This window comes from Balaenoptera borealis (genome assembly GCF_965194805.1).
Source record: "Balaenoptera borealis genome assembly, chromosome: 2".
Taxonomy (NCBI): domain Eukaryota; kingdom Metazoa; phylum Chordata; class Mammalia; order Artiodactyla; family Balaenopteridae; genus Balaenoptera; species Balaenoptera borealis.
This window is the reverse complement of record NC_138867.1, coordinates 76,365,872-76,378,819: the sequence shown is the minus strand read 5'-3', so window position 1 is coordinate 76,378,819 and position 12,948 is coordinate 76,365,872. Positions and strand designations below refer to the sequence as shown.

The window sequence follows — 12,948 nt, the reverse complement described above, 5'->3', positions numbered from 1 at the left end:
TGTTTCCTGCCTAGAGAAGTTCCTTTAGCATTTGTTGTAAAGCTGGTTTGGTGGTGCTGAATTCTCTTAACTTTTGCTCGTCTGTAAAGGTTTTAATTTGTCTGTCACATCTGAATGAGATCCTTTCTGGGTAGAGCAATCTTTGTTGTAGGTTTTTCCCTTTCATCAGTTTAAATATGTCCTCCCACTCCCTTCTGGCTTGCAGAGTGTCTGCTGAAAGATCAGCTGTTAACCTTATGGGGAGTCCCTTGTATGTTATTTGTTGTTTTTCCCTTGCTGCTTTTAATATTTTTCTTTGTATTTAATTTTTGATAGTTTCATTAATATGTGTCTTGGCGTGTTTCGTGTTGGATTTATCCTGTATGGGACTCTCTGTGCTTCCTGGAGTTGATTGACTATTTCCTTTCCCATATTAGGGAAGTTTTCAACTATAATCTCTTCAAATATTTTCTCAGTCCCTTTCTTTTTCTCTTCTTCTTCTGGGACTCCTATAATTTGAATGTTGGTGTATTTAATGTTGTCCCAGATGTCTCTCAGACTGTTCTCAATTCTTTTCATTCTTGTTTCTTTATTCTGTTCTGCAGTAGTTATTTCTACTATTTTATCTTCCAGGTCACTTATCTGTTCTTGTGCCTCAGGTATTCTGCTATTGATTCCTTCTAGAGAATTTTTAATTTCATTTATTGTGTTGTTCATCATTATTTGTTTGCTCTTTAGTTCTTCTAGGTCCTTGTTAAATGTTTCTTGTATTTTCTCCATTCTATTTGCAAGATTTTGGATCATCTTTACTATCATTACTGTGAATTCTGTTTCAGGTAGACTGCCTATTTCTTCTTCATTTGTTTGGTTTGGTGGTTTTTTACCTTGGTCTTTCATCTTCTGTGTGTTTCTCTGTTTTCTCATTTTGTTTAACTTACTGTGTTTGGGGTCTCCTTTTTTCAGGCTGCAGGTTCATAGTTCCTGTTGTTTTTGGTGTCTGCCCCCAGTCGGTGAGGTTGGTTCAGTGAGTTTTGCAGGCTTCCTGGTGGAGGGGACTGGTGCCTGTGTTCTCATGGATGAGGCTGGATCTTGTCTTTGTGGTGGGCAGGACCATGTCCAGTGGTGTGCTTTGGGGTGTCTGTGACCTTATTATGATTTTAGGCAGCCTCTCTGCTAATGGGTGGGGTTGTGTTCCTGTCTTGCTAGTTTTTTGGCATAGGTTGTCCAGCACTATAGCTTGCTGGTCATTGAGTGGAGCTGGGTCTTAGCGTTGAGATGGAAAAAGCTTTGCCGTTTGATATTACATGGAGCCGGGAGGTCTCTAGTGAACCAGTGTCTTGAACTCGGCTCTCCCATCTCAGAGGCACAGGCCTGACACCCGGCTGGAGCACCAAGACCCTGTCAACCACATGGCTCAGAAGAAAAGGGAAAAAAAAGAAAGAAAGAACGAAAAAGCATAAAATAAAGTTATTAAAATTAAAATATTTTTAAAAATTATTAAAAATAAAAAAATTAGAAAGTAATTAAAAAAAGAAAAAGAAAAAAAGGAAAAAAAGAAGGAAGAGAGCAACCAAACCAAATAACAAATCCACCAATGATAACAAGCACTAAAATCTATGCTAAAAAAGAAACAAAAAAATGGACAGACAGAACCTTGGGACTAATTGTAAAAGCAAAGCTATACAGACAAAATCACACAAAGAAGCATACACATACACACTCACAAAAAGAGAAGGAAAGAAAAAAATATATATATATTAAAAAAATGAAGAGAGCAACCAAATCAATAAACAAAGCTACCAATGATAATAAACTCTAAATACTAAACTAAGATAAACATAAAACCAGAAACAAATTAGATGCAGAAAGCAAACCCCAAGTCTACAGTTGTTCCCAGAGTGCACCGCCTCAATTTTGGGATGATTCGTTGTCTATTCAGGTATTCCAGAGATGCAGGGTGTGTCAAGTTGATTGTGGAGATTTAATCCACTGCTGCTGAGGCTGCACAGAGAGATTCCCTTTCTCTTTTTTGTTCGCACAGCTCTTGGGGTTCAGCTTTGGATTTGGCCCCACCTCTGTTTGTAGGTCGCCTGAGGGTGACTGTTCCCGCCCTGACAGGACAGGGTTAAAGGAGCAGCTGATTAAGGACCTCTGGCTCACTCAGGCCTGGGGGGAGGGAGGGGTATGGAATGTGGGGTGAGTCTGCAGCGGCAGAGGCCAGTGTGACATTGCAGCAGCCTGAGGCACGCCATGTGTTCTCCTGGGGAAGTTTTCCCTGCATCACGGTACCCTGGCAGTGGTGGGCTGCACAGGCTCCCGGGAGGGGAGGTGTGGATAGTGACCTGTGCTTGCACACAGGCTTCTTGGTGGCAGTGGCAGCAGCCTTAGTGTTTCTTGCCCATCTCTGGTGTATGCGCTGATAGCCGCAGCTCACGCCCGTCTCTGGAGCTCGTTTAGGCAGTGTCCTGAATCCCCTCTCCTCGCGCACCCTGAAACAACGGTCTCTTGCCTCTTAGCCAGGTCCAGACTTTTTCCCGGACTACCTCCCAGCTAGCTGTGGTGCACTAGCCCCCTTCAGGCTGTGTTCATGCAGCCAACCCCAGTCCTGTCCCTGGGATCTGACCTCTGCAGCCGGAGCCTCAGCTCCCAGCCCCCACCTTCCCCAGCAGGTGAGCAGATAATCTTCTCAGGCTGGTGAGTGCTGGTTGGCACTGATCCTCTGTGCGGGAATCTCTCTGCTTTGCCCTCCACACCCCTTTTGCTGCGCTCTCCTCCGTGGCTCTGAAGCTTGCCCCCTGCCACCTCCATCTCCACCAGTGAAGGGGTTTCCTAGTGTGTGGAAACTTTTCCTCCTTCACAGCTCCCTCCAGAGGTTCAGGTCCCGTCCCTATTCTTTTGTCTCTGTTTTTTTCTTTTTTCTGTTGCCCTACCCAGGTACGTGGGCAGTTTCTTGCCTTTTGGGAGGTCTGAGGTCTTCTGCCAGCGTTCAGTAGGTGTTCTGTAGGAGTTGTTCCACATGTAGATGTATTTCTGATGTATTTGTGGGGAGGAAAATGATCTCCACATCTTACTCCTCTGCCATTTTGAAGGTCTCCGCTGCCTAAGATCTTGATAAGCGTTCTCTAATTCTTGTACAGCAGAACTTGGTTTAAGTAACCTCCTGCTGTCGTCCTCTCCCTGTCCCCACACCCTTTCCATCTATTGGGTAGAACCTTCTCTTTATGGACGATGATCTGAAAAACCTATGAGGACAACACTAAGACATCCCAGGGCACTCAGCATCAAGCAGATCATTTATAAATTAAGGAAACTCTTGACAAGTACCTGCAATTTTAATATTCCTCTGCTTCTCAAAGGAAAAAAAAAATCACCTTAGGTCATTTTAGGCAGATAAAATTTGGGTCTCCAAGTTTTGCATTTGCATTGGATGAAAAGGGACATGTATGAATTAGTTTTTACTGCACTCCACATTGCAAAAAGATTATAGCTCTCCATAAACTTAACTCATAAAATGACATTCAGTGTAAGTTATTTCTTTCCAGAGAGATTCCCATGGAATGCCTGTAGTTTTAAAATAGTTCTCATTGTTTATTGAACTACTTAAAAGAAATAAAAAGTGATTATGCTTATGTTTTCTTAAAGAAGAAAAAAGTTAGATTTTAATCTATTCATGTTCCCTCTATGAGAGTATGTTCCAACTGAGAAATGGGAGCAAACAGGAAATAACTTATGATTTTTTTATGTGAAAGGGGAACCATAACCATCACTTCTGTTTAGTTTATAATTTTTCAAGTGTTGCCAACCTTTCATCCCTTCCTGATGGGGCACTTTTTAACTTTCATCATACATAGTTATACAAATGGGTATTAACAGAGGAAAAATTACATGAATTATTTAGGAAAGCCAAGTGCTTTAAGCATTACTGTGAAAAATAACATCCTTATCATTTGTGTATAAAAAGCCAACATTTACTTATTCTGGGTAAAAATAAAATACGTTCTTGTGCCAGTTATCGAAAAAATTATATATGAGATAACATATATGTGTATTATATACTATATGTAGTGGATAAGAATTTTTCTGAAAATATTGTGTCTCTAAATGTATGTCTGAGTGGTATTTAAAGATCATTTTTTAAATTTCTCCATAGAAATTCCTTTCATACACTATAAATCATTCAAACCACAATCATTAAAGTGCTTTTGAACAGTAAAGTTCTATACCAGTAGTCAGTATTATTATTACTTCTATGGTTTATTTATACCCTATGCACTGCATTCTACATTTTATGTATTCTTTTATTTGTGAAAATCATTGTCAACACAATGAACTTTCCAAATACCACAAATGATGCTGTTCACAAACACTCTGAGAGAATCATTTAGAATTTTTGAATAATAAAAAATGAAATCATTCTCTATTTGTGCAAGTTCCTAGGGTGTTATGAATGCAATGTGATCTTGGTATTTGCTTATCAAAGGAATGCACTAAAATACTGCAGAAAAGGCCATGGGTCATGATGAACTCCATTTTATTACTTCACTTGACTTTGACTATTAATTCTACATTCCTCTCTCTTCTGTTGTTCTTATTAATGGATTTTAATGATGAGATAAAAGTCTTTGTCTAGTGTTTAGCAAAAAATTGTAGAATTTCAACATGAGTGCAGCTTTATTTTATAGAAGATATTGTGGTTAGTGAATAGTTTGCATTATGATGTTTTCAGATCTTACTAGGAAAATGTAACTCAATGAATAGTTTTCTTACTTGGTGATTACTTATTTTCTTATGTACTCTTCTCATTGAAAATTCAGCAGTATGAATTGAATTCCTATATATGCTTCTAAGGTGGTCCTTTAAAATGACTTTTTCTCTTTTGTTCTTGTATTCTGTTTCTGTATTACTTTGCTCAAGATTCAAATTCCCAGTAAAGAGGATCCAGTTGGCTAAACTTAAGTGAAGAGCTGTAATGAGGTGGTAAGAGGAAAGTTTTGAAAGAAGGAGCCAAAACTCCTTCTATCTTTTATAGGTAAGACAGGCACATGGATTTAACCCCCTAAGACTGCACTCGTTAGGGGAAAAGTAATGCCCCAAAGTAACGTGGAGTATGGAAAGCAAAGGGGGAGAGATAATGGTCTCTGTAGTCAGGAAGCCTACATGGAGTGGGTGGAAATTTAGCATAGCCTTGAACAAAGTGTGAGTTCCAGATGGGCATAGAAAGGGAATCAAAATCATTCCAAGAATGGATCGATTTGAATTACTAATATTCAGTTGTTCATTTTCTTATAATCTCATGACAGTGGTACTGATGAATTAAACAATCAATCACAGAGACAATAGCATTACAAACTAGGAGGTGTGTTTGGGTCCCATAAGTAAAGCCACTTTGTAACATGAGTCTTGGTAAAGGTTTCTAGTTTATTTTTACCTGAATTTCACTTGGTCATTGGTAGCCTTACTGTGAAATGCTAACACATGTACAACTTTTCATCTTCTTCACAGGGGAACTGACACTACTGTGAGTTTTATTGTTGACTCTAATGCCCTCAGAGGGAGGTTCAAAATATTGCAAATAAGGGATGTGAGAAAATTATTTTCCCCAATCATTTCTCAGTTCAAGTGTTAGCTGTGCCCTTTACGTGTTATGTAACCTTGAGCAAATGTCTTAAATGCTCTGACTCCAATTCCACACATGAATATATAATATTTATATCGATTGTTTGATATACTTATTGAATGTAATAGATTAAAAATTGTTTATAGAATTAAGTATATTGCCAATTATATCTCTTACATTAAGAGAACTGAATGCATCCTGGAATGAAAAAACCTAACAATTTGAATATTTGATGCCATTTTCTAGGGAAAATGTAACCAAACAGTTCAATATGAGATATACATGCGCAGTACAAGAATGAGGTTGAAACTTTAATGTCTCAAAAAATAGCTTTAAATAGTCATCTTTTAAAACTAAAATTATATTCTTAGAAATATGTATAAATGCTATCTCTACTTTTCCCAGTGTTTTGTAGGCCAATAAAAAGACAACTCATTTTCCATCATCAATAAAATCAGATTTCCTAGTTTAAAAAAATAGAACAAATATAGTTCTTTCTCAATTTTCTGTACCAAAGAAGCAATGATGTAGATACTCTAAAATAGCAGGTAATGTAATCAATGCTTATGTTACTGGCTTGACAAACATTGTTTTGAGTACTTTTTTTTTTTTTTTAATTAATTAATTAATTAATTTATGGCTGTGTTGAGTCTTCGTTTCAGTGCGAGGGCTTTTTCTCCAGTTGCGGCACGTGGAGGCCACTCTTCATTGCGGTGCGCGGGCCTCTCACTATCGCGGCCTCTCTTGTTGCGGAGCACAGGCTCCAGACACTCAGGCTCAGTAACTGTGGCTCACGGGCCCAGTCGCTCCGCGGCATGTGGGATCCTCCCAGACCAGGGCTCGAACCCGTGTCCTCTGCATTAGCAGGCAGATTCTCAACCACTGCGCCACTAGGGAAGCCCCTTGAGTACGTTTTAATTTGGGTATTTCTGATCTTTGAGAACCAGCTTTGCATAAGTTGGATCAGTAGCTGACAGCTTGGTTATGTGATATGATTTGAGGGGGCAAATCCTAAAGTATCTCTCTAGTGTCCAAAGTACCTGAAAATCTCACCAAACTTACTGAAAGACCTGGTTAAGAATTAAAACCTTACCTGGGAAGACCAGAAAATTAATTAACTAATGCCCAGGAACATGTATGTTCTTCTCTTCCAGAACCCAACTCCATTTTCCTTTGGTCCTCTCTCAAAAAAAGCCTTCTTCATTCTTTGCCAAATATTCCTGTAATTACCTGACTTTAATTTCTTCTAATTCTGGAACTGGCTCCCCCTTTCTCTCCACTTGTTTTAATTCTGTATCGGCCTCTAAGGTCCAGTTTAAACTGTCTTCTGATAAATCCTTCATTATTAACTCAAGTAGAAAGGCATTGTCCTTTCTTTGAACACTTATGAACTTTGTGGTCTGTATGACTCATTTGCCATTTAATCATTTGGTTTTGCCTTGTGACATCTACTCTATTGCATGTTTAGCTTTTTAAAAAATTGTTCTTTTTCCTTTTTTTTCCCCTCATTTTTCTTGTTCAATTCATTCTTCACACAGCATCCACAGTATTCTTCCAAATGTCACTCTCCTATTTAAAACCCATTGTACAACCAATTAGGTCTGTATTCCTACCTTGACTTATGAAAGCCACATGAGAGCCACATGAGTATTCTTTCAAATCACAATAGCACAAAGGGCTCTTTCCTACCTTAGGGCTATTGCCAATACTATTGTTGTTGCCTAGAATTCTCTCTGCCTATCTCTTTATGTGGTTGGCTCCTTCTCATTCTTTAGAATTCCTTCTATGTGTTACCTCCTCCATAGTCTTGCTCTGACATTATTATCAAAATCTGATTCTCTCTGGGTTCTCTACTTTAGGACCTTATTGCTTTCTTTCATATGTACAGTGATATTTTCCTTATCTTCATAATCTACTCTTCACCATTCTCCACCTTGCCTCTGCCCTGGAGTCTTGCCCTATGAATTGCATCAGTGAACTCCTGCCCTCTGGCTTCAAGTTGGGTTTAGCCAATGAGAGAGGAGATTTAAAAAGCGAGGACTGAGTGCTATAATACTTATTCTTCTGGCTCCCTCCCTTCCAGGTCATCCAATGTTGGCTGTTTCTTAGAAAGTAGGTATTGTGTATTTCCATTTTATAGATGAAGAAACAACTCAGAATGGTTAAGAGATATACACAATTACACAGCTACAAGTTGGTAGTGTCAAGATTTAAATTTAAGCACTTTCTCTAAATCACCCTGCCTCATTTGACAATTGAAACAATCACAGTTGATCCAAATTTTATTTCTCAGACCAGTTGAAAACACTAGTCTGAGCTTTATTTCTCTACCTCTTTGCCTCTAAAATCACTGTCTCTTTGACTTAAGCTCACAATAGAGGGTTGGAGGAAAAGTCACCACAGTATTGATACCATGTGTGTTGACCTGTAGAATTCCTACGGAATGTGTTATCAAATGTGCCCAAAATCATCTAGACCTGTGAAAAATAACAAAGAGTGACAAAATTAAAAAAAAACAAACAGTAATAACCATCTTGAAATATATCCTGAAGATAAGTATAAGACATCATAATAATAATAACTTAATTTTAAGAATTATTTGAACTTAATTTTTAGGTCAAGTTAAATAAGATTACTAAAGATCTTTGTATTGAGCTGCATATTTTTTATATCATAACAAGATTGACCAAGCTCTCAATGAGAGAATATTTTTGAAATCATCATGTGATAATACTCTTTATCAGTAGTATTTCTATATTATATTTTGTTAACTGGGAAAAAATTACTATTTGCACTTTATTGAGAGAACAAATCCAAAAGCTAGAATGTAAATTCAGGGAGAATGCAATCCTTACAGATTTTAAATCTTATAGATAATCTTGTGGGGAATAATTGTTTAGGCCTTGAAAGTTTGAACGTTTTACATGTTTTGCTAAAACATTATATGTCCAATACCTCCACCCTTCCTTCAAAATTGAAGAGCTGTAAGAAAAGGCTCTCATTCTCTTAAGAAGATCCATTAATCTCCTTAAACACAGAAAAGGCAAAAAACATGAAGGATGAGAATGAACCCTAATGTAAATACAGATAAATATGGCAACAGCTGTAGCTGAATAGTTACAGAATTGACTTGAGAAGTGAAACCTCTGTAGTACACACACACACACACACAAACACATGCACTTTGGATTTATTTATGAAACAGCGTTTTCTAAACATAGAACCTTGCATTGCAGAAAAGGCAATTAAATAGAACAGCATGAGGTTGTCAATCACTTCAACAACTAACAAAAGCATCTACTATCAAAGCAAATAATGTAAATGTGCAAAAAGGTACCTTGCTATCAAAGCAAATAATGTAACCATGCAAAGGCAAAGAATTCTCTGTAGCAAATGTCACCATTTTAATGTTCACCATTTTTGTGTATGTTTTTGCATATCCTTGATCCTAGTGTATCAGTTATTCTGAAATTTGACATAGAATTGGCCATTATCTTTTCTTAGAGGAATTGGTCATTGTGTGAAGCTTTTGAGAGAGGTTGGGACTTTCTTTTTCCATCTTCTCTTTCTTTTTTTTTTTTTGTTGCCAGTGTTGTACAAATAAATGGACAGTCACACCTTATCATCACTTAAAGATGCATGTGCATGCTGCAGTTTACTGAAACATGATTGGCTGCTACATAAATCAATCTGATAGAGATCGGTTCCATGAAGAAGAGATAAATCATTAGCCAGAGCTTTTGGAATGTAGTTCATTTTAGATAGTGATTATTGATGATTTAATTTTAGCAGTACATGTACATGCCTAGACCATGATGTTATATAAAATGTTAATGCAGAAGAATATATTCATTTTTAAAGTGAGTATAAAGAAACCAATTAGAAGTTTACATGCAAAACATGTTAATGAAATAGCAGTGTTGAGAAGTCCAAAGTTCTATTTACTAAATAAGTTAGAATGTAGCCTTATTTCTCAGGAAAAATTCTTACATCTTTTCTTTAGACAGCAGCACAAAGAAGTGGCCCCAAACTTCATTTGACTTATCACACCCAGATGACTGAAGCTCAGGAACATTTTAGATGTACATCTTCTGCACCTTGGCCTCCATCTCTACTGTTTTTTGTGCCCTTAAACCCACCACTTCTATTCATTTCAATTCAACAGCATTTAGTGGGAGTCCTCATGAGGAGAGATCCTGTGCTCTGAAATGCACTGTTTATTTTCTATCATGTGGGTAAGTAGGGAATGGGGGATGTGTGTTCAGTAGTGCTGACACCAGTAGCTCCAAGTTACAGTGGCATAAGACTGGCAAAGACATATTGAGAGGTAGACCAGCTAGATGGTGCCCAGGACCCCCATCTGCAAGGGACACTAGGACATCATTGGGAAATTAATAAGATGGAAGAATGGAATTTATTAGAAAATTTCCAAGGAAAGTTATACACCTTGTTGGGAGAAATACTTTGAAAGGCTAACTTGGAGTGGGAATGAGCTGGTCAAATAACAATAGCTGGTCACCATAATATCTTCTCAGAAATGTCTTTGATTTACTGAGTGAAGTATTCAAGTTTGGGTCAGAGGTAAAAGCTGCCACCAACAGGCATCTTCCTTCTTTACCTCATGAGGTCCTGCTTTGAATAAATGTGAACAAATTAAGTATACTGGTTTGCAGGGACACAAAATTATTGCCCTGCCCAAATGCCTGGTATAAGTCTCTGGAGAGTAGGGCAAGTGAAAGCACAATGGCAGTCCTTAGTGAAAGTTTTATTTCACATCTCTGGTCTTTGCCCTTGGCTAACCCAGAGTGAGTCATTCTGGTTTTTTTTTTTTTTTTTTTGGTTTAGTGCTATTTTTATTAATCTCAATATTCATTCTAGTTTTTTCTAATCAATCTCTAGTCTTTAACAGGCAAATCCATTTCATTGAGGAGATGCAGTATATTAAGTTTGAGATCAGTTTTGCAGTGTTCTTTTCCATCTCTTGCCTCTCCATGCACAATCCCTCTAGTCTTTGCTTTTGCCTTGGAAGTGTCATCATCTCTTCTAACTCCTAACAGTTCCTCAGTCTATACAGCCTAAGGTCTGAGCTGATTAACCTGCCAGCTTCTAGAATCCAGTTCTTACCTTGTCCTTTTATACTTGTGACTCTGTAATTCACTTACTTCCCTTATTCTGAGTGATGCCAAGACATTAGGACCCCTCCTTAAATCACACTGGGTACTTCATTTTAGTCATGAACTGCCCAGTGGAACAGGGTACTTAGGTGGATGTCAATATCTGTATGAAAATAAATGCCTAGAATCCAGAAACATCTTGCCTTTACTTTATTTATTTATTTTTAAACACATTTTTATTGGAGTATAATTGCTTTACACTGTTGTGTTAGTTTCTGATGTGTAACAAAGTGAATCAGCTATACGTATACATATATCCCCATATCCCCTCCCTCTTGCGTCTCCCTCCCACCCTCCCTATCCCACCCCTCTAGGTGGTCACAAAGCACAGAGGTGATCTCCCTGTGTGATGCCGCTGCTTCCCACTAGCTAGCTATTTTACATTTGGTAGTGTATATATGTCAATGCTACTCTCATCTTGCCTTTTAAATTGCACAGCTTCCCCCCCGCCTACCCCTCCATATCTTGATTAAAATAAGGTAAAGCAAAGATTTTATTCTGATGAGAAAGCTTGAGACATTGGAGATAGAAGCTGGCATATATGCTAATATAAAGTGTTATATTCTTTGCATATCACATCAGATTTCCTCTTAGGGAAATGAATGTTCCCCTATGTGGCAGTCACAGAGGAGGTCAGGGGCTTGATTCCAGATAAGGGAGAAGGAAGCTGGTCAGTGCAACATAGTGTAAGATGGGTGTGTGTGTGTGTGTGTGTGTGTGACATTTAGCAGGAAACCCCTTGGGAAGGTGTACGCATTCTGAGAGGAGTCCTACAAATCTAGTGTCCTGTCTTGTATTTCTTTTCTGTTTCTTTCTGCTATCCCTAAGCCTCCGGCAAAGTTCTGTAAAATACCTCAGCCCGCTGCAGGCTGTGGGGAGTAATGAGACAGGCCCACATCCATACTTAGCACAAAATGGCACGAGGGGGGCAGAAAGAGCGCTTGAGAAGTCAGATTCCGGCAGGAAGAGGTCGCCGGCAGAAGGGTGTGGCAGCAGACAGAGACAGATGGCTGGCTGAGGGGGAAAGGGAAAACGAGCACACATTCTGTAGCATATACGCAAGGTCTGGGATTCTCAGAGTTACTAGGGCACAAGAAACTGCTAAGAGACCCAAGTCCCTCGGGGTGGGGTCTCAGACTATTGTTGTACAGTCATTAAAGGGAAGGGCGACCCCTGGAGGCCAGAGCAGCCTACAGCGCCAGCTTCCTTTATTCACCAATTTTTTCATGATGCACTCCTTGGTAAATAATAAAAATGCCCACCCCCTCCTGAAAGGCTAGCTAAGCATTTTGAAAAATGCATTATTTTATTAGACCATCTTATTAGATTAATGTACAGTTAGAGCTAAAAGAATAAATGCAAACTTAGCAGTGTTTATCCTCCCAGGATATCCTCCCAGGCACCTGCTCCTTGATTCTCCTGGTCCAGAGAATCGAGCATCCTTACTCTTCCAGAAGAAACCGCGAAGTGTTCCCAATGGCATTAAGTGTCCCCTCACCCCCTCTCCAACCCTCATCCACCACCAAAAAGATGTCTATTTGCTAAAGTAGTGCATTCTGAACTAGCAGCACATTTGCTAGAGTTAAATGTTTTCTCCTCATAGTCTAGTGAATGAACTTCTTAATGAGATTGGAACGCATTACATACTTTGGCTTCACTGTCAAGCCTCTCGGAGGGGAGTTCCGTGTGTAGCGGAGACACGTTCTGTGATGAAACTGTACGGCTAGGAAGTAATGTTTTCAGCTTGATCCCAAGGGCTGTTGGGCTCTGAGGTGTTCATGCTGAAGCAGAGGCGTTGGCAGTTACTCCAGTGAACGGAGAACTGTATCCAGGCCTGGCGGATTATCTTTGAATCTTTGACAAATACGTAAGTCTCTTTTCAAATAACATTCTCAATTTTGCCAGTTCAGAAACAGCTTTTGTCTCCTTAAACACAAGTTATGATCCCCAGCTGACTCACAACTTACATACTGATCAAAAGTAGATTTGTTCTATGGCTTGACTACTGAAAAGGTCTGCCTTCTCTCCTTATTCTAATTCATAACAAAATAACTAATATACTGTATTATGCAATTTCGAATGGAAATATTTTCCGAAGAACAAGACAGAAGAATTGTCTGATTGGTTTTTTGATTCAGGTTGGCAAGCTCATCCTACTGAAGTGAAATAAATACTTAG

General features: G+C 38.7%; 1 protein-coding gene and 1 long non-coding RNA gene across 5 annotated transcripts in view; one reads left to right on the top strand and one right to left on the bottom strand.

Annotated features, from left to right (window-relative positions):
* Nucleotides 1-12,948, top strand: part of LOC309622492 (uncharacterized protein) — a 639,059-nt gene that overhangs the window by 52,095 nt on the left and 574,016 nt on the right. The window lies entirely within an intron of this gene.
* Nucleotides 658-12,948, bottom strand: part of LOC309622551 — an 82,923-nt gene continuing 70,632 nt past the window's right edge. The window contains exon 3 of the long non-coding RNA XR_014240966.1: nucleotides 658-1,392. This is a non-coding gene — a long non-coding RNA (uncharacterized lncRNA). The remainder of the gene's footprint in view (nucleotides 1,393-12,948) is intronic.